The 18,586-nt window shown below is 37.9% G+C and overlaps 1 protein-coding gene and 1 long non-coding RNA gene across 9 annotated transcripts in view; both read left to right on the top strand.

Annotated features, from left to right (window-relative positions):
- Window positions 1-18,143, top strand: part of LOC140669446 (uncharacterized) — an 82,513-nt gene extending 64,370 nt beyond the window's left edge. Inside the window, exon 2 of the long non-coding RNA XR_012047342.1 lies at window positions 1-18,143. This exon is cut by the window's left edge and continues 44,108 nt beyond it. This is a non-coding gene — a long non-coding RNA (uncharacterized lncRNA).
- Window positions 1-18,586, top strand: part of LOC140669440 (uncharacterized) — a 388,002-nt gene that overhangs the window by 226,919 nt on the left and 142,497 nt on the right. The gene's annotated exons all lie outside the window — the stretch shown is intronic.

Below are 18,586 nucleotides of genomic sequence, written 5' to 3' on the forward strand. Positions count from 1 at the left end.
GCATGTCTCACTACACAACGTGCGTCCCGCGTCCGGCTATATACAACGAACGTTAATTAAATCGAGCAGGTCGTGTAGAAGAGGGAGAGGAGAGCGTCGGCATCCCTTTGAGCTTGTGGCAGTCACTATCGCAAATTAAAGTCCGGTTTGGCGCGCGTGAAAATAATTTCGCGAGCGCGCAGATTCCGCACGCTCGACCGAGTCTCGATTCGGAATATTTATTCGGCGAGCCGGATTTATCGTTGCTCCTCTCCTTCCACCTCGTCCCTCTGACGCTTCAAATATATCTATATATATATATATATATATATATATATATATATATATATATATATATCGCTCGAATATCGCATCCTGTATGGAAACACGCCCGTGGATGCGTACTTGGAATAATTCTCTCGAAAATATCATAATTCTCCAACACCCAGTTCTTTCGGAAATCCAACACATGTGCATTGTCGTTCTTTGATTTGTCTTCGAATTCTGTTAATCATTGTTATTTTTCAATCATACATTTTTTTTTTTTAAATATTGTAAGAGGATTACTTATAAGCTACAAACAAATGCAAGCATTAATCTCTCAATAATTTCTCTTTCGCGACAAGATAATTTGATAGTTTACGCTTACACGCGTTTGTCATATCAAATTGCCATGTAATAGCTCTGATCCATCGCACAATCTCTACGCGAACTTTATTTCCCTGTCGTCGTAAACTCTCGTTAGATTAAACCCGAGTTTAAACGTTCGGTGCACGAACGCACGTCGTTCTTTTCGGTCTCGGGAAAAGAGTCGCGGCTAAATAAACGCCGTAACGAGCCGCGAGGCAATGGTAATGACGCGGTGGACTTTATCGCGCCGATGGAGGATCCGTAAATTTTCATTAGGCCGACGTAGTACGGGAAAGCTCAGCGATACCCTTCTGACTTTCCTTTCCCGCCGCGTTGCCCGCAGACTCTCATGCCGCCCTCCTACATATCGCACGCGGGTATATTTTTTTTTTTTTTGTCCGATCTCTCGGTCGGCACACTTAATCAACTCTCGTTACGGTTTAATGGCTTAATACCGCACGGTAGCTTTGTTCGCAGGTACACAGGAATCTTTTGGCCGTGAGTTAATTCAACTTTAAACCGTACCGCACACGACGATACTCTTTATCGGCAGTTCAAATCAGACGAAACGGGATTCTCAACTTATTCTCATGCTAGCTGTTTAATGATTGTCCAAAGAACTCCATCGTTCGACGATTGCTGCAGTTAATTTTTCTTTAATCTCTTAGCAATCTCGATATTTTGTCAGATGCGTTATTGCTTATACCATTTAGCTATTAGTAATACAAATCTGTTGTTAATTAAATTTCATCATATCATTATCATTATTTGCGACTTTATTAATTTTAGTTACAAAGTTCACTGTAAAATAAAAAATAACGTCAATTTCATAAAAATTTTTTCATACATTTTTTGCAGAAGAAGAGTAGAATTAATAGTGAAAAAAACTTTAAATCGCATATTGTTCTTTAGAATCATAGTATAATATTTCGATTTCGATATAATCTCTCTCTCTCTCTTTCTCTCTCTCTCTCTCGTTCCGTCTAATTCAAGCTTTATATCTGTCGGCAAGTTTTGCATAAACGTTCGAGTCGTACTAGCGAAATAGCGATTATGCTACCTATTATGCAGACTTATTCGGTAAAGTAGGGGCTTCTGCCGAATACTATTCATGACGATCGATATAGTGGAGGTGGTTTCCGTTCTTTTGTGGCATCCTAGAACTCAGCAGAGCGTGGAATACCGTTGTTAACAGCGCGCGGAATATTCATGTATGCGCAAAGTGCATGTGTGAACTGTAACGACGGCAATCAAATTTCGCTACCGCAACAGCCGAGTATGCGACCGCGAGAAAAATTCGAGATAAAAGGGCGAGCGGGATCGAAGGATTACTCGTTGGTACTCGGTATGGTAAACGCAGTTGCCAGGTTGTTAAAAAAAATTATGGCTTTATGGAAATTTGTGTTCGGATCTTTTAGTTGCAAAAAAAAAAGAGGGAGAGAGAGAAAAGGATCAGTTCTCTTATAGAACGACAATTGGCGTATAATTTTCTCTTGTGTCTGATTAAAGTTGATAAGTTTGATCAAATTTTCTCATTTTCGAAAGAAAATTTAAAATCAATTTGATATAATATAAAGAGGACGATTATGGTACAGACTACAAAAAATTATGAAAATTTACATCAGAAATTCCAGTTTTACAAATATTAATTAAATAAATGCAAACATTAATCTCTCGAATTTTAAGTTTATCATATATAAACTAAATGTTGACTTAACTCTTATCAAAATGAATCCTGTAATTGAAGTTAAACTGTTTATTATATGCCGAAACATAACACACAAAACTATAGAAGTGTGTTAGTAAGTGTAAACATAGTTAGAGTGACCGCTGACCGTGTGCATCCGAATGACTGCCGTCACGTACGTTATCGATCATCGTCACATGCTTAAGCAGATCATGGATTGTACGTAATTAATGTATGATTACTACGACGACCTCTGCCGTTACTATGCTCTGGAGAATTTCCGCGACAGCCATCAGGGGACTCGACGCAAATCGATCCGATAATCGCGAGATCGCCGCCGCCATTCCCTGCGGAGTGTGCACTTAACGACCGTTCCAGGAGCGATAAACTGCCGATTCGAATTGCTCGAACGCCGAGTTGCTGCAACCGCGACCCTGTAAGATTCGATCGGAACGACAGAATTCAATATCCAGAATGCACAAACGGATAGGAGTTTCCGGTTTCATCGTGCGCCCGTATCAATATTGACTCAGCGCTACTGCCGCTAATACTGACAACCCGTAACCGGCCGATAGATAGATTTTGCAGATCAGAAAATGGATCTGTTTGAAGATTACACGCTCGAATATCAATAAGTCGACCGTCCAATTTTTGCCACGCAAATTACAGCTTCGATCGCGAATATTTTACGAAAGAGAGTCAAGATAAAAGAAAGGGTTTACGAAATTATATTATAATAGAAGTTGGAGATGCGCAGCTTGATCAGACAATGACGTCAATCATCCAATATAACGACCTATCAATACATTATCCACGTATTATTGAATTTTATCTTTGTCTATTTTCTTGCATTTCGTTACACGAATATTTATGGATATTTGATGATAATTATTGGCATTTATTACCTACTCATAATCTATTATCAGAGAAGAATGACGCGACAATTGCAAAGTAATATACATAACAATATAAATAAAAATACAATGACAATATAAATAAGAAAAGTATAATTACGCAATATAGATAAAATGGACGCGGAAGTAAAATTCTAAGTTAAATTCCGTGCGGCAAATGTGTGTGTGTGTGTGTAACATAAAGAAATGATTACGAACACAGTGTGTCGTGTATGCGTCGATGCGTCTTTGAACGAATAATAGATGTTACGGTTGACGTGCGACGAGGGGAATCTTTTTTGCGTGCAGCTCGTTATTTTCGGATTAATCTCGAGGCCGCGCATGCCGAAACTCGAAAGAGGGAAGAGTTTGTTTCGACGAGTCGGATGAGGGGGTGGCGAAAAGGGAAGATAGAAAAAAGATAGAAGGGAGAGATGCAGATTCATTCGCGTACAAACTTTAATTTACGATGTAAATTCCCGGAGAAATTTTGCAGACTAATTTTCTACCACCGGCTGTCCTTTACGTTGAGCATCAAACCTTCTCCTAGCTTTTCTCTTGTCGCTTTTTCTTCTAATGAGGAAAAACGTAATAATCCGTCGTTGCGTTGGCCTAGCACGAGTTTCGATGATCCGCCTCTGTAGTAGCGAAATCAACGCGATGGTCTAAATTAGCATATTAAAATATGACCTAAATATTCGAAATATAAATATTTTGCGCGCAAAGATAAGAGACTTATAAAGAAATAATGATAAAATCGTTTCACGAAAGAACAAAAATTACATATGATTTTGCAATTAAAAGAGTATTATACTGTGCCAACAAAAATAAAAAACCAAAAAGTGTCACATATTCATGTATATGTAACCTATCAGTTTTTCTCTCAAACATTTTATTATTTTGTAGATATCGATATTCTATGAGCAATATATAATAATTACGTCTCCGATAGAATACACGACACGTGTATCATATATTATAACAAATTTTTTATAGAATGCATTTTTTTCGAAAACATCCGATGGCGGTTTTTCATGCCGGATCGTGGATATATAACACGTCAAGTCCTGATGAAAAGAGCTGTTGTAAAAAGTAATCGTGGCGGCAAAAACACGCGTCTGACACGTCGGGGCTGGCCGACTGCGCTCTCTGCCCTTTGATCCCTTTTTAGTTAGTGATCGCGCGATCGGCGCTAAAAGCGCACACTCTGAATGTATACGGGTGGCTTGTTCGTCGACGGCGACGGCGCCTTTATCTCTCGGTCGGAAACACACTCTCCCCGCTTCCCGGTCGAGGGATCGACCTGCTGGAATATTTCGTGAGACATTCCCCACCAAGTATAAATTGCAAGCTCCGTTGGCCCTTTTATTATTTTCGACGCGGCGTGCGATGTGGGCGAAATCGATTCGCTCGTACGATATTGGATGTTGGATGTTGGATGTTGCGTATATATCGCGAATATAACAGTTGGTTTACCTAACTCGTATCATCTTCGTTATTTCTCGGCCACCAGGGCTTTTGTTGTATTTTGACTTTGAAAATATACGGAATTCTCGAACTAAAGAAACATAGGAATAAACGTCGCAAACTCTCGCATGGAGATTAACAAAACGTAATATTTCGGAGATTTTATATCTGTCGCACGTTTGTTTTCGACATTCAGATATGTGTAAATGTTAAAAAAATTTATATTAATCTAATTCTACACGAAATATAATATTTCATAGATAAGTCGACCAATATCATTCGCCATCATATTTGAAATTACTCTTCTGTTAAATATTCAACTTTAAATAATTATCACTGTGTCTGTCACGAAGAAACAGTGTCAGTTCCTAACTGATCATGCTCGGAACGGCGTGTATGACGCTGCGAAAATTTATTCTGCCTGGTTACAGTTCGGCGCACGTGCGCTTCTAGCGCGCGTCCGCGTATTTGTACGCGCTTCTACACGTATATACTAGGCACGTGCAAAGTTGGGGTCGTGGCAGTTGCCGGTTATGGGGTGTAGCTGGCATGGAGTCAAACAGCGTTCATAATTTACGTAGTTTCGTCCGCGCGACCGCGACGCGACGCGACGCGACGGGGATCACCGCGCCACGTAGAGCCGGATATCACAACAATTTTACTATGCGCTGCATTCCATCCTAAAATGCCCAGCTGCCATTCCACGATTCGGCGTTCTTGTCACGGTAAAATATCAAATAGATCCGGGGCAAACGCGCGGGATCATTTATCAATAAATATTCATCGTATATCATAAATCATTGCAACTGGGTTATTCACACTTATTCCGTTGCAAATGCCAAACCTGCGTAGTGACGTGACTTGAATGCATTGAGACTGACGTGAAAGTATACAACAACTCTATCCTTGATAAATATACTCCTGATAGATGTATATAATAGACAGTTTATATTATACATTTGTATATTAATTTATTTTAAATTTGATATAAATTTCCAGCATTTTAAGGTTTTCCATTTATTAAATTTATCATCAATTTATTTAAAGTGACAAACTGTTTTACAGAAGAAATGAAAAACTGTGCAAAGAAGAAACAAGTACAGAATTCTAGAAAGAGATTACGCAATTTAATATTACATAATAATAATATAATATAGTTATAAGATAAGGTGGTGTCATTTTTTCGTTCTTCACGAATTTCACGAGAAAACGTTCTCCCTTTCTTATATAATGTAGCTCTAAACTTATTTAAACCAACATGAAAAGAATTTGAAATCGATATCGCAACGTTTATTGATTTCTCGACTTTTAGAAAAAGAAATAACCCTGTCAAAAGCTTCTCTGTCAAAGTGAAACGCATACAACTTTGGATACGAAATACGGATATCGAAAGGGTCGGAAGTTTTTTTTTTTTTTTTTTTTTTTTTTTCTCTAGTACGAGGCATCGAGAGAGGGATCCATCTTTGCGGAAAGGTGATCCAGGGACGATCGAGAACGTTAACTTCCGGACGATTTGTCAGAGTCGAACCACCACGGTGCGGCCCGGTCCGATTTTCGCCCGCACGCTGCCATAAATCCCGGATTTTCATAAGTTTTTCTTCCCTTTCTCTCGAATTGAAGGTCCTTCACCCTTCCCGTTCGTATCGTATCCCTCGAGTGCCTTCACCAAAATCGATCCGCGATATCTCCTTCCTTCGTCTTTCTCCTTTCAGTCTTACTAATGCCGCGGAATCGCGGCTCTCGGAGAAAGAAAGACGGTGCGGGGAGATTTATCGAAGTTGCGGCTTGTTACGGAGGCTTTAGACTTCCGGCAGCAAGAGGTGGAGAACGGTGCTACGAGCAGCTCGGGCTGTAGAGTCGAGCTCTGCCGAGAGAAGAAGAGAGGTGCTAGCGATTGATTAAGAGGGTCGTTTGTGCCAAGGAAATGCTACTTGAAACGGCACCGCTATCCGAACCCATTCTCGGGCACGCCCGTTCCGCATCCTGACTCCCTTCTTCTCGTAGCACCACGTCCTCACTGCAGGAAACGTTACGGCGAATCACTTCTAGACAATAAAGAGAATGGCAGGGTTTTTCAAAGAGTCGAAAGCTTAATTCCCTTTAGTGCGAAAATTAAAAAAAACTTTAGGTGAGACTTGGGTTATTTTTAACAAATATAAAGACTCGAAAATGAGTAATTGTTACTCAATCTTTTTAATAAAATTTAAATTCTAATATATATATATATATATGCTATAACTTAAGATTTATTTTTATTAAATTAATTTTTCTGTATCTAAAAATTAAAACAATTTCTCTCTTTCTATATACATATATATGTGTATATATTCAATCGTTTATCTTTTTACATTTTAAATGAAAAGTTTAATAGAAAAATAGAGTGAAGCTATCAAAAACGTAAATCGTCAATTTGTCGCCAGCCACTCAATTTCTGATTTAAACTCTGCTCGCACTCGTCTTTAGATTTATGGAATAAAGTTTGAATTACACGGCGAGAGTGAGGAGAACTACGCACGCGCATTTTATGCCAAAAGTTGCAGAAAAACGCGATTTATCTGAAGCGTTCCTCCCGATCATATTAAAAGAAGTAGTCCCTCGTGAAAGGATGACGACGATAACGATGGTGCGCGTACCTGAAGCAATCGGGGAACGGAGTAAGTGTACGGGGAGAGCGAACGCCCTCGATTGTCCCGGGTAGGAGAACGGCCGACACTTCTGCATGTTCGGCTCGCAGCAGTTTAAGTTTCCGTAGGGCCCCAAAGTTATAACGAGAATTGCTCTTTCTCTCTCTCTCTCTCTCTCTTTCTCTCTTTTCTGTCGTGAAGTTTTCCATGAGCGGGCGTACATACCTTTCTCGATTTTTCTCACTCTTCCGTACTGTCTCTCTCTCTCTCTCTCTCTCTCTCTCTCTCTCTCTCTCTCTCTCTCTCTCTCTCTCTCTCTCTCTCTCTCAGCCTTTGCATTTTTTTTCCGTAACATCCGTCTCTTTCTCTCATCTCTATTTATGCGGCTACTGCGGAATTGTTCGCGTGCATACTCCCGCCGCGCTGCGTTCGCTTCGTGTAAGCTGTGTGTATCGCAGACATTTTTTTCCAATGCAAAACCCACTGCCTCTCTTTCTCTCTCTTTTTCTTCCCTTCTTGTGCTCTTCTTTTCCGGAGCACTCTCCGGAGCGTTTGTCCCCGTTGCCTTTCTTCACGCCGGATATTCGTACGGTGCGAATAAAACGCTGGCATATTTCAGACTTATCGCCCCTTCCTCGTGCCTGCACCAAGTATTCTCAGCTCCTTTATTGCACCTAGTTTCATTCTTTTCCGGTTTACGGTATTACCGTACCAAGCTATTACACGCGTTTCGGCGTTCTTATCCTTGTTCTGGAGCATGCAATACCGCTCGATTCTGCGATTCTACTTGTTTTGCGACTCCTCGAGATGCTCGTTCATAAAACATTTTTGGCTCGATTATATTATGTACGAACGAATATTATTAAAATAAAAAATAATATTAATATCTTGATATTGAAAATATAATATATATAGAATGTTCCAAATTTCTAGCTTCTTTATGTTGTGTTTTGTAGTTAATTTATAAAATATATCTTGAAAAAAATTTGATTAATGCAACATCTTTGTCTAAGAATTTCTAATTTTTAACTGGAACAATGCATGGAAGACAAAAACGAATAACATTTTGAAAATTTATTTTGGTAATAAAATCTTACGGTACTTTTCAAATGGCGCACATTTCTCGTTTATACGAGATAAATGAATAAAACTACAATAGCTTCAATAACGGCCTGTATTATTGTTATCATCGATCAGAGAAACGTTATTATTTTTTTGAAAATTTAATTTTGTACAGCATATAAGTTAAACACAATTTAATCCAAACATTTTTACAATATGATTTCTTAATTGCGGTCCGTTTTAACGATTACGTACGTGTATCTTGACAAATGATAATATACATGTAGTAATATTTACAACTACAAGAGTTGTATAATTATACTCTCAATAAAGGTTTATGCACACTGTTTTTTTTAATAACAATAGTAGAAATATTAATATAAACATTTAAACAAATGATATCAATCTGTTTTATAATATACAAATACATTTCGTCAGAGTATTCTTCAAAATGATTTATTGATTTATTTTCGTATTACGATTATCGTCAGTAAACGGGTTGGATTAATTTCAATGTGTCTGATTATTGATACTGTCACACTACTGTTGAAACCCTATTACAATGTCAGACTGTCACGCTTAAGTACCGACGGTACTTTGAGTAAGGCTTCGAATATAATCGATATTGAATGGTTGGAACGGTATCAGTCCTTTGACCCGCATTGATTTACAAGGATATTGTCCCTATTTGTCAAATCTAGTGTTATCTAATAGTCAAGAATGACCTCATGATTTATTTGAAAGATAACGCAATACGTGATTCAATTATTTGTCTTATCAACTTAGAAGATACAATTTTGATATATGTATACTTATATACACACGAAGAATTTACATGTAAAAAATCATGAAATAATTTGCAAGATTTTTATCTAAAATTTCTCTATATGGCACGTACTACTGAAATGTTACTATCGGCAATACGCGGTGAAAAAGTTTTAACCTGAATGTGAACAACGTGTGCACCCTGATTCCATTAAACTCACACAGATTTTGTATTCGCGAAAATGCTGATTCGGCTTTAAGAACTGATGGTCGAAATTTTTCTGTCTTCGCAAAATTTGCCATCGTCATTGCAACATCTGAAAACTTTGCGCTTGCTTCCCTTAGGTCTTCTTCTTTCCCTCTCTTCCCCAGAGCAACGTTGTGAACTCCGAAACTCCCTTCGATATCACGTTCTGTCCCAGCAACCTGCGATCTACAATGTCCACGGAGAATTCGTTTAGCAGGCACGTTGCTTGCCCACGTGCAATTCCATTCCTCACGAAATTGCGTCACGTGTCCCGCAGAGTGTTATTCGCCTAAAACGCCGATTCTTTCGTTTACCGCGATTGACTGGGCAAATTGTGCGCGCTACTGGTAGTCCGATACTCGTTCAATCTCGACTTAAGTGGCTTTGCCACTTGAAAATTCTACTATTGCCGAAATTTGCTGCGGATAATTGCAAATGTAATTTTTTGGAATCTTTTTGTTGCAACGAAGAAATATATGTACGTTTAAGTTACGGAAATCCAACATCATTCTCGATTCTTTTATTTCTCTTTGTGAGTTTGATTTCTTTGGAACAATTCATACGAGTGTATTATACGGATAGAGAAACCTTTATGGTTTAATAATGTTCTTATTTAAATATTTATTTATTTCTTCTTTATTAAATGCCAGAAGTCGATATTATCGTGTATGTATAGATGTTTCATCCGATGAAATTGTGTACGATGCAATACATTTGTATAATCAAGTTTTTCTCCAGTTGAATGAAAACACATAATTTCTGTTTTTCTCAGTTAATCAACATTTCAACATGAATTCTTTCTTCATTACTTAAATGTTTTAATCTCAAAACTTTAATTATTTTATTTTTCCACTTATCTTGAAAATTTAAGTCTGAGTTCATTGAATTTGTTTCTGAGATTAGACTTGTGTTTATTTGAATGCTAAATACTGAATTCTTTAATTCTGAACATTTATTAGAATTTAGTTTTAAATTAGAATTTGCGTTTATTTTAGAGTCTGGATTTAGATGAGAATTTATATTCGAATTTGTATCGGCATTTATTAGAATTTATTAGAATTGAATTAGAATTTGTATTGGAGTTTAGATTTTAATTTGAATTAGAATTAGAAGTTGTAGTGGTATTTAGATTATAAATTTGATTTGTATTAATTTAAAAATCATTTATTTTAATAGTGGGTATATATACTTTATGATCTTCTTCATTTATATTAATTACTTGTCTTTTCATTTTAAATAGTTACTAAAGCATTATCTAATAATAAGTAAATTCCTCTTTTCACATTTAATCGTTAAACATGATTTCTTCCTTAAATTCAAGATTAGCAATATTTATGTGCATTTGAAAAATATTCCTAATAATTATGATTGTTTTTTTTTAATTTTCTTGTAGTTCAAAAACTATTTTAATATTTTTTTATTCAAAATAATTTTGTTGATAATTAACATTTATGTACATACTTGAAATTGTTTGAAAAAGTTTGAATCCAGAATACTATTTTGTGATATTGGAAAATGATCATCAACTAAATGAGAAAAACACACGATGAAATATTATAAATAATCGATATTTGTATCAAGTTTGACGACGACGGTACCTTGCGACAAAATAGAATAAATAAATAATTAATTATATATTATATTGTTTTTCAATCCGAATTAATAATTCAATTTTAAAAGATTTAAATTAATGAAAATTATACGTAAATGTTACACAAATATAAATAATACGATTCTTTATGCGGCATTATTTTGCAAGTAGCTTCGCGACATCGAATGATTTATTCGGAGAGCGTGTGGGAGCGACAAGAAATCCGTTCCGGGGATGGAGAGACTGCAAGAAATTTTAATTAATTACACGGAGAAATAAAACGCTACGATTAGAGCTCCCGGCCGGTAATCCCGACTTACCGATGATTAATTGCGTTTCGTTAGTCGAGCGAGAGCGAGTCGAAATTCCGCACGCGTGTAAAGAACGTCGCGCCGCGATGCTCCATGTCATCCAAGAGGAAGAGGAGATGTATACGCGCCCCCTCCAGATGGAGGATACTTAATTTCAATACTCAGCCACTTTTGGAGCTCGCTAAAGCGGTTGTAATGGCAATTCGCGCGACTTTGAACGCTGGGAGGTGACTGCTGCCACTCGCTTTAGTCGCGATTATTAAAATGCACTACAACCTCCTCAGCCTCGCTTCCACCATATCCTGTCTTCTTCCTTCTCTTCCGCCGTCTTCTCTTTATCCAGTTGCAACCGGTTCTTTTCCTTTGGGAGACGAACCTCTCATCTTTTCCTCTTTCCGTGCTTCCGCTTCTTCTCCGGCGAGCCGACCGTTCCTTCGGCTATTTACTCTTTATGTCGCGGAGAACTCCACCCTTACTACTGCATCTCCTCAGTTCCTCCCTCTCTCGATCTCTTAGCATCCTCCGTTCCTCTTATATACCGGAGGACACTTTCAATTTAAGTTCGCCTCTGCTGAAGAGCGCGGAGCTTTTCACAGACGCGCCCATGCCTGTCCCGACTCGATCAAAGACCAGCGTTTCGACATTTGATTAACCCTCTGACAGGCGCGTCACATGTACAAAATATACAGATGTTGGGATAAATCCTTTTTCCGCTACACAAAATTCGAAAATCTTTTGATTTTTCTCAAGTTTCTTAATAAATATTTTTTTCTTTTCCTTTTTTTTTTTTTTTTGATTATTTCAACCAAGTGTTAAAGTTTTATTATTACATATTATTTTAATAGACATAAGAGCGAATTGTTCTAAAATAAATTATATATGTCGGTTGGTCTTGAAATTTTTATTTTTATATTTAAAATCTTGTTACTCGTAAGTTGTCCTTACAAAATAATCTATTGTTCCTTTTCTTTGTAGAATAAGTTTCAAGTTTTTTTTGTATCTTGAATTCGCAGCAGCTCGTGTTTTTGCGCGTACAAGTGCGTCTACATGTATATATATATATATATATATATATATATATATATATGTGTGTGTGTGTGTGTGTGTGTGTGTGAAAATGTGTGCGTGCATGTCACATCGAGATCAGCGTGCATGGCTTGCGTCAATCGTGTCCGTTCGTATCTGGTGAGAACGCTAGCACGGTTCGGAACGACGGCGAAATCGTATTACTAGTACATTGTGAGAGCTGAATAGCCCGCATTAGGGCCAACGAGGTTGTAGCAAACCGTCCCTGCTCCATCTCTTCGTCTTTCTCACTCTCTCTTTCTCTCTCCCTCTTATCACACTTACTCACGTCCCGTTTTACATTCCCGTCACCTTCACAGTCTCTCTTCATCTTCGTCCTTCTCGCGTCTCTCCCCTTGTACCTACGGTATCGTAACATGGGGATGTAACTTTTCACATCCAAATTATGAACGACAAATAAATCTGAACCATCATCAGTTTCGTATCCATTAATCTTCTCGATTTTATAATAGGACAATTGATATAATGATAAGTTAATTATAATAAAGCATTCTTTGATGAAAAAAATTTAAAATATGATAGATTGTTATATTGACAGACGATAGATATGAAAATCTTCATTTTGCTTATTATATTTGATATATTTCAATCAAAGTTTCATACGTTAAATGTCTGCATCAGATGTTACATTATCGTCACAATATCATTATGCATTTAATACTTGACTTTTCTCAATTATATTTTTCCAGACATCTCGCTCTGTCTCGCTTATACATTTCACAATTGTCACATGCAACTCAATACGGCACTCTTAACGTTCTTGCTGAAAGGACACTACAATTATTTTCCAATAATTGGAATTTTATACTATTATTAATTATTAAAGCGAAAATAATATCATTTCTTCATAGATTTTAGAATAATTCAAGCTTTTTTACGATGATAGATTTTTTTCGGCGATAAATTCCAAGATTTGTTACCTTTTTTATTATAAAAAAAGGATCAGAAACATTCTATATGTACAATAATATGTGTCATATCAACATTGCGTTTGCGCATTGATTATCAGTATGAAAGAATATCTTACATGTTTTTATATTTTACACATTTGATTTTTTTTTTAAGTTAGGATAAAATAATTCCATTTAAGAATCTTTAGATTATTTTATTTGCCTGATTAACAATAAAATACTTTCGATAACATGAATATGAGAAAGAGAGACGAGAGAGACTGGCGACCATAATGGCGTGACGCATTTGCGATCGATATAACGCTGCCGGCACTTTCTAAATAACACTGATCGAGATTCGTCGGTGCAATTGCAAAAATCCACAGCCCGCGGTCGTCGCAATACCATTGGTCGAGGCTGAAAGATATCGAAACAGATCTGCCGGTAGAAAACTCGTCCTTGGATTTCTTCGCTCGTCCTTATCCTTTCTCACCCCCTTCCCCCTTCCCCCTTCTCCCACCCCACTATCTACTTTTCCTCGCTTTTCATCCTCCGTTGGAAGGAATTCACTTCGTCGGGTAGTCCTCTGAGATTTCAATGCGCTCTCAAACATGCTGAGATTACGTCGGAGCTTATGGATTCCTTATCCAATCTTTCGATCAGGCGCACTTGGACTCAGCGTCTTACGCTCTTAGAACTGCGCGCGTCTATGGAGCTCATTCGTGGAAGACTTGATTTTATGTGTCAAATGATGCTAAATTGATCTGAGCCTGACAGACAACGCTATTCTTAGTGGAAAAAGGACTTTTTTCCGACATAGACGCAAAATTAAATCATTCATCTTATCAGTCAATATCTATTTATTATTCTCATTTTTTCTCACAAAATAAGCTTTATTTAAACATAGAAAATAAATAGCTCGTCATCTGTGATACAGTCGGAAAGATATTATTTTCGAGAATGCAATTTATTAAAGAATATGTTTGAAAATTATTTGAAATTTATGTCTTATTTTTATTTTAATTTAAAAAGTACAAAGGCGAGAAGAAGAATGAAAGAAATTTAGACAAATAGGAAAGCTTTACGAAATTTATGACAGTGTTGGAGGAGAGTGTGTAGAGAATTTACGACATGAAGAAAAGTTATGTAAGGAAAAATATAATTTTATATCTAACACTCGTAACAAGAAATATCATTCCTTTCGATCGTGGCATAACGTTGCGAGTCGAGATAGTCCAATGCCGGTTAGACGTAATATTAAAATATTCCTCAGGGATGAGAGATATTGATTTTCTAACGAACGACCCACCGGCATAACGATAATCGGCGGCATTAACGGCGTTTAAATTGTATTTTCGATATTTCGGGGAGCTATTACCGGTTATCGGTCCGATGAAGCGAGTTTGTAAAGGTGCGTAAATATTACAGTTTACGTAAAAGCGCCAATGGATTACGGTCGTCATTGGATCCGCGCGCCGATATTACCAGCGCTATCAACATTTCTGTAGGGTGGGGAGGGAAGATGAGAGAGAGAATTTATGCTTCGATCGTTCGCCGATCGCGCTTCTAACAGCAGTTAACGGTCGTTCGCCCGGCTTCGTATCGCTTCCCCGGATCCCTTCAATAGCCCGGTCGCGCTAATTTACATCGAGATCCATAAAGGCCCGAGGCGGGCTTTCTCGCTTCGCTCGTGGATACGTAAACAGCGTTGTAGAACGCTCGTTTCCGGGACGGGTAGGTCTCTTGTGGACCCGAGAGGTCGAGAACACGGGACAGCAGGTGGCGGACGAACGTAGTTAGTGCACGAGAATGTGTGACGAGATAGTTTCTGACGATATAACAATCTAACAAATTTCAAATTCCTTTATCAAAGAATGTTTTATCATAATTAACTGATTATTATATGTAATCAACTGTTTTCATTATGAAATCGAAGAGATTAATGGATACGACACCAGTCGTATATATAAAATTGGAAGCAAAATAGACAACTGATGACGATTCAATTATATTTGTCGTTCGTAATTCAATCTTGGAGTAAGACGATGAATTATAGGATAACTGCGACAATGCAATTCGCGTGACAATGATTTTAACGTGCGACTTCCTGTAATTCGATTTAATTCAATCTGCGAGAGTGCAAAACGTCGATGGGGCGCCGAGTCGTTAAGCGACGGAACATGGAACAATGCATTAACGTAATTGTTGCTCTCCTCGTCAGCGGTACGTAGGAGAACAGCGGTTATAACTAGTTCGAACAAGTCGGGAGGGAAGCCGTTGTCGAGCGTGTGCCGCGGCACATAATGCCTATTGTTTCCGACAAGTATAAGGGACCACCGTCGGGACAGTCGTGCACAAGTGCAATGCGCGCGCATTGTTTCTTGGGCAAATGTTGAGGGACAATCAGGGTCAGCCGTCGGGTACAACAGTAATATCAATTACTACATTTCACTGCGCGAGTAAAGATAACCGTTAATTTAGTGCATTTACAAGAATACATAATAAAATTTCAGCTACAATGTACATGTAACTATTTTTCTTCATATTCTATATACAATAATATGTTAAAGAAGAAAATTATATATATATGCAAAATTTGGTTCACAGAAGAGCAATTGTTAAGGAAATATCTCGCCCTGTTTGACCTCTCGCTCATTCGAGTTAATCGCGAGTCCCATATTCGATTATTTCTGCACTTCCTTCGATTCTCAAAGATCTTTTTGTAATTTTTCATGTAGTCAGCAGCGGATGTTGTAATCTCGAGTCTCTCGCTCTTACAAATTTTGACAACTTTGTATCTTTCGTTTTTTTTTTTTTTTTTTTTTTTTTTTGATACTTTGCAAGATTTTAGATTTCGCTGTCTAATTTTTAAACCTGGCGTTAGAATTGTGTTAGAATTATTATTACCAAGCCGCCTTCTTTATATATAATACATTAAAGTTTTTTTTACAATGTTTGTAATATCGCTAATTTTGGTTTGTACTTTTATAATATTTTTAAAATTTCCACGTTGTTAAAAATAATTGTAAAATTCGTACTCCTGTTTTGATGGCTTTTTATTATGTTCGTATAGTTTTTAACATCATGTTCTTTTGAGCCACAATTGAAGTAGCGTCTCTTATCCCGCTGCTTGTTGATATAATCATCCTCCCCCTCCCTCCCGTCCCATCATCACGAGACTGAAATTTGTTCCTAAACAATGGTTTCGTGCTATCATACGATGAAGGAAGTTACGAATCTTTGTCTTACTTGACACGAACAATTTCGTGAGCTACGTGTCTAGAAATGTACGGAAATAATTCTTGCATATTTAACGAGGTATAAGGTAACAGAATCGCGCCACCATGGCGCACCAATTTCCTCGTGGAAAATTCACCGCTCTCGCGCCGCACTCTCCTCGTCAGTGAGACCAAATAAGGACCGTTTCGCAGCGTCACGAAGTGACGGGAAAGGACTACGTGCCACCGTAGGTACGGAAATAATTGTTGCATATTTAATGAGACGAGAGGCAACGCGCCATCGCTCTCCCGGCCACGTCTTGATTTTCTCGAGAAAATTTTGCAACATTCGAAAGCGTCATTGCTGCATCCAGGGAGACGAGATGAACATTCTGATTATAATTATATACGAAACGCGAAAAATGTACAGAATGGCTTCGATCACTATTTAATAAATATCAGTATTTAACCTTTATTCCATACTGATGGATCATTTTTGTCTGTGATTTTTCTAACAACGTCAATTTCTCGAAAACAAATAATCATAAAATAATATATTTAAATAAATTATTTTTCAAATTTATTATCTTAGTCTTTATTTAGAATGTTCAAAGAAGGTATATACATTTTTTTCAGATTAATAAACTTATCGAGAATACGCTGTACCCACCTGTACAGTTAGAAGGTGCCAAAAATAACAATACGGAGTAAGGGTTAATAATATTTGACATATTAGAGAGTAGATTCTACATATATACTACACAATCGTCGTTGCGTGTCTCTCAGAACATCGCGCTTCATAATAGAGGTATGTTTTCGAATCAATATTATAACGCGACATCGCGTGCCGAAATCGTACGCCGTGAACAGGCCTTTCGCGTGTTCGCTCGCGTTACAAAGTTCTCGATGAGAATCGCGAACGTCGATGAGAAACGAAACTTGTTTCGTGCAGCCTTGCTTGAATCTCGCCGTTGCGACTTTCTTACCGCGGTAATAGTTTCGCGCAATTAATTTGCAACGTGTTTAGCACGTGCGCAAATATACGTAGTTGAAAGTTCTCGGATAATGCAGGTATACCTCGTTTACCTTGCATGCTCGTTCACGATGTGCATATCTTTCTTTTCGTCATAACGTTTTATTCTCGCGTTCATTTATCGAGTTCATTTACAATGAAAATTTCGATTACCAAGCATAATTTACGTATTATTAAGCGCACTTTTGAAATCTTAAATGCAGAGTACATTTTACAAATTAAAATTAAATTAATACGCGATCATATATCATTTAATATCATACGATATTTTATTTCTGATGAAGCGAATATATTTCCTTTCCTACGCTCGGGGGTTTCCGAACACGCCCTAACTACAATACGTTATTCGCTCGCACCCTACTTGCTTCTCCGATAATCACCTCTTTGCTGAATATCATATGTTTTATCATCGAACTCTCTACTATTCTCTCTATTGTTGATAAAATTTGCTGTCGGTTAGTATAACAGGCATAAGAGATAAAAATGGCGCTGATCGTGCGTTCAAAGTAGTTGAAGCTGTTTGACACCTACGCTTTTTAACGAAGGATTTGCGAATTTCTAGGAAGAAAACGTTGTCGCGCAAACAACGAGGGCTGTGCAGGATCGGTGGGAAGGATGATGCTGCTGCTTCGAAAATAGCGGGACGAGAAAAAAGAGAGAGAGAGAGAGAGAGAGAGAGGGGTTGGGTATACGACGCTATTATTTACGCTAGAGCCAGAAGAAATATTACATTTTCAAACCGCCTTTTTCCCTCCTCTCCGCTTTTCTATCTCTTCTCCTCTGTTCTCGTTTCCCTTCTATCTTGTAACAGCCCAGCCCGACCTGCTCTCCTTCACCACCACCCTCGTTTACTTCCCATCTTTCCGGTTCCTCGGTCTCTGAAGGCAGGACCGAGGTGAGCGCTTCGCGCGCTCTTCATTACCATTTATAGTGATTCCTGGACCACTCTCGGAACGCTCGCGCACACATAAAAACGCGTGCACGCGAATTGATATACGCTAGCTGCGGAATCAGCAGCTGGTGTCTCGGACCTGCTCGCTTCACATCGGTCTGTTTGTGTGTTCAGCTTTTATCGCGCTTTAATACTCTTTCTCTTCATCTTT

The sequence above is a fragment of the Anoplolepis gracilipes genome, chromosome 9 (assembly GCF_047496725.1).
Source record: "Anoplolepis gracilipes chromosome 9, ASM4749672v1, whole genome shotgun sequence".
Lineage (NCBI taxonomy): Eukaryota > Metazoa > Arthropoda > Insecta > Hymenoptera > Formicidae > Anoplolepis > Anoplolepis gracilipes.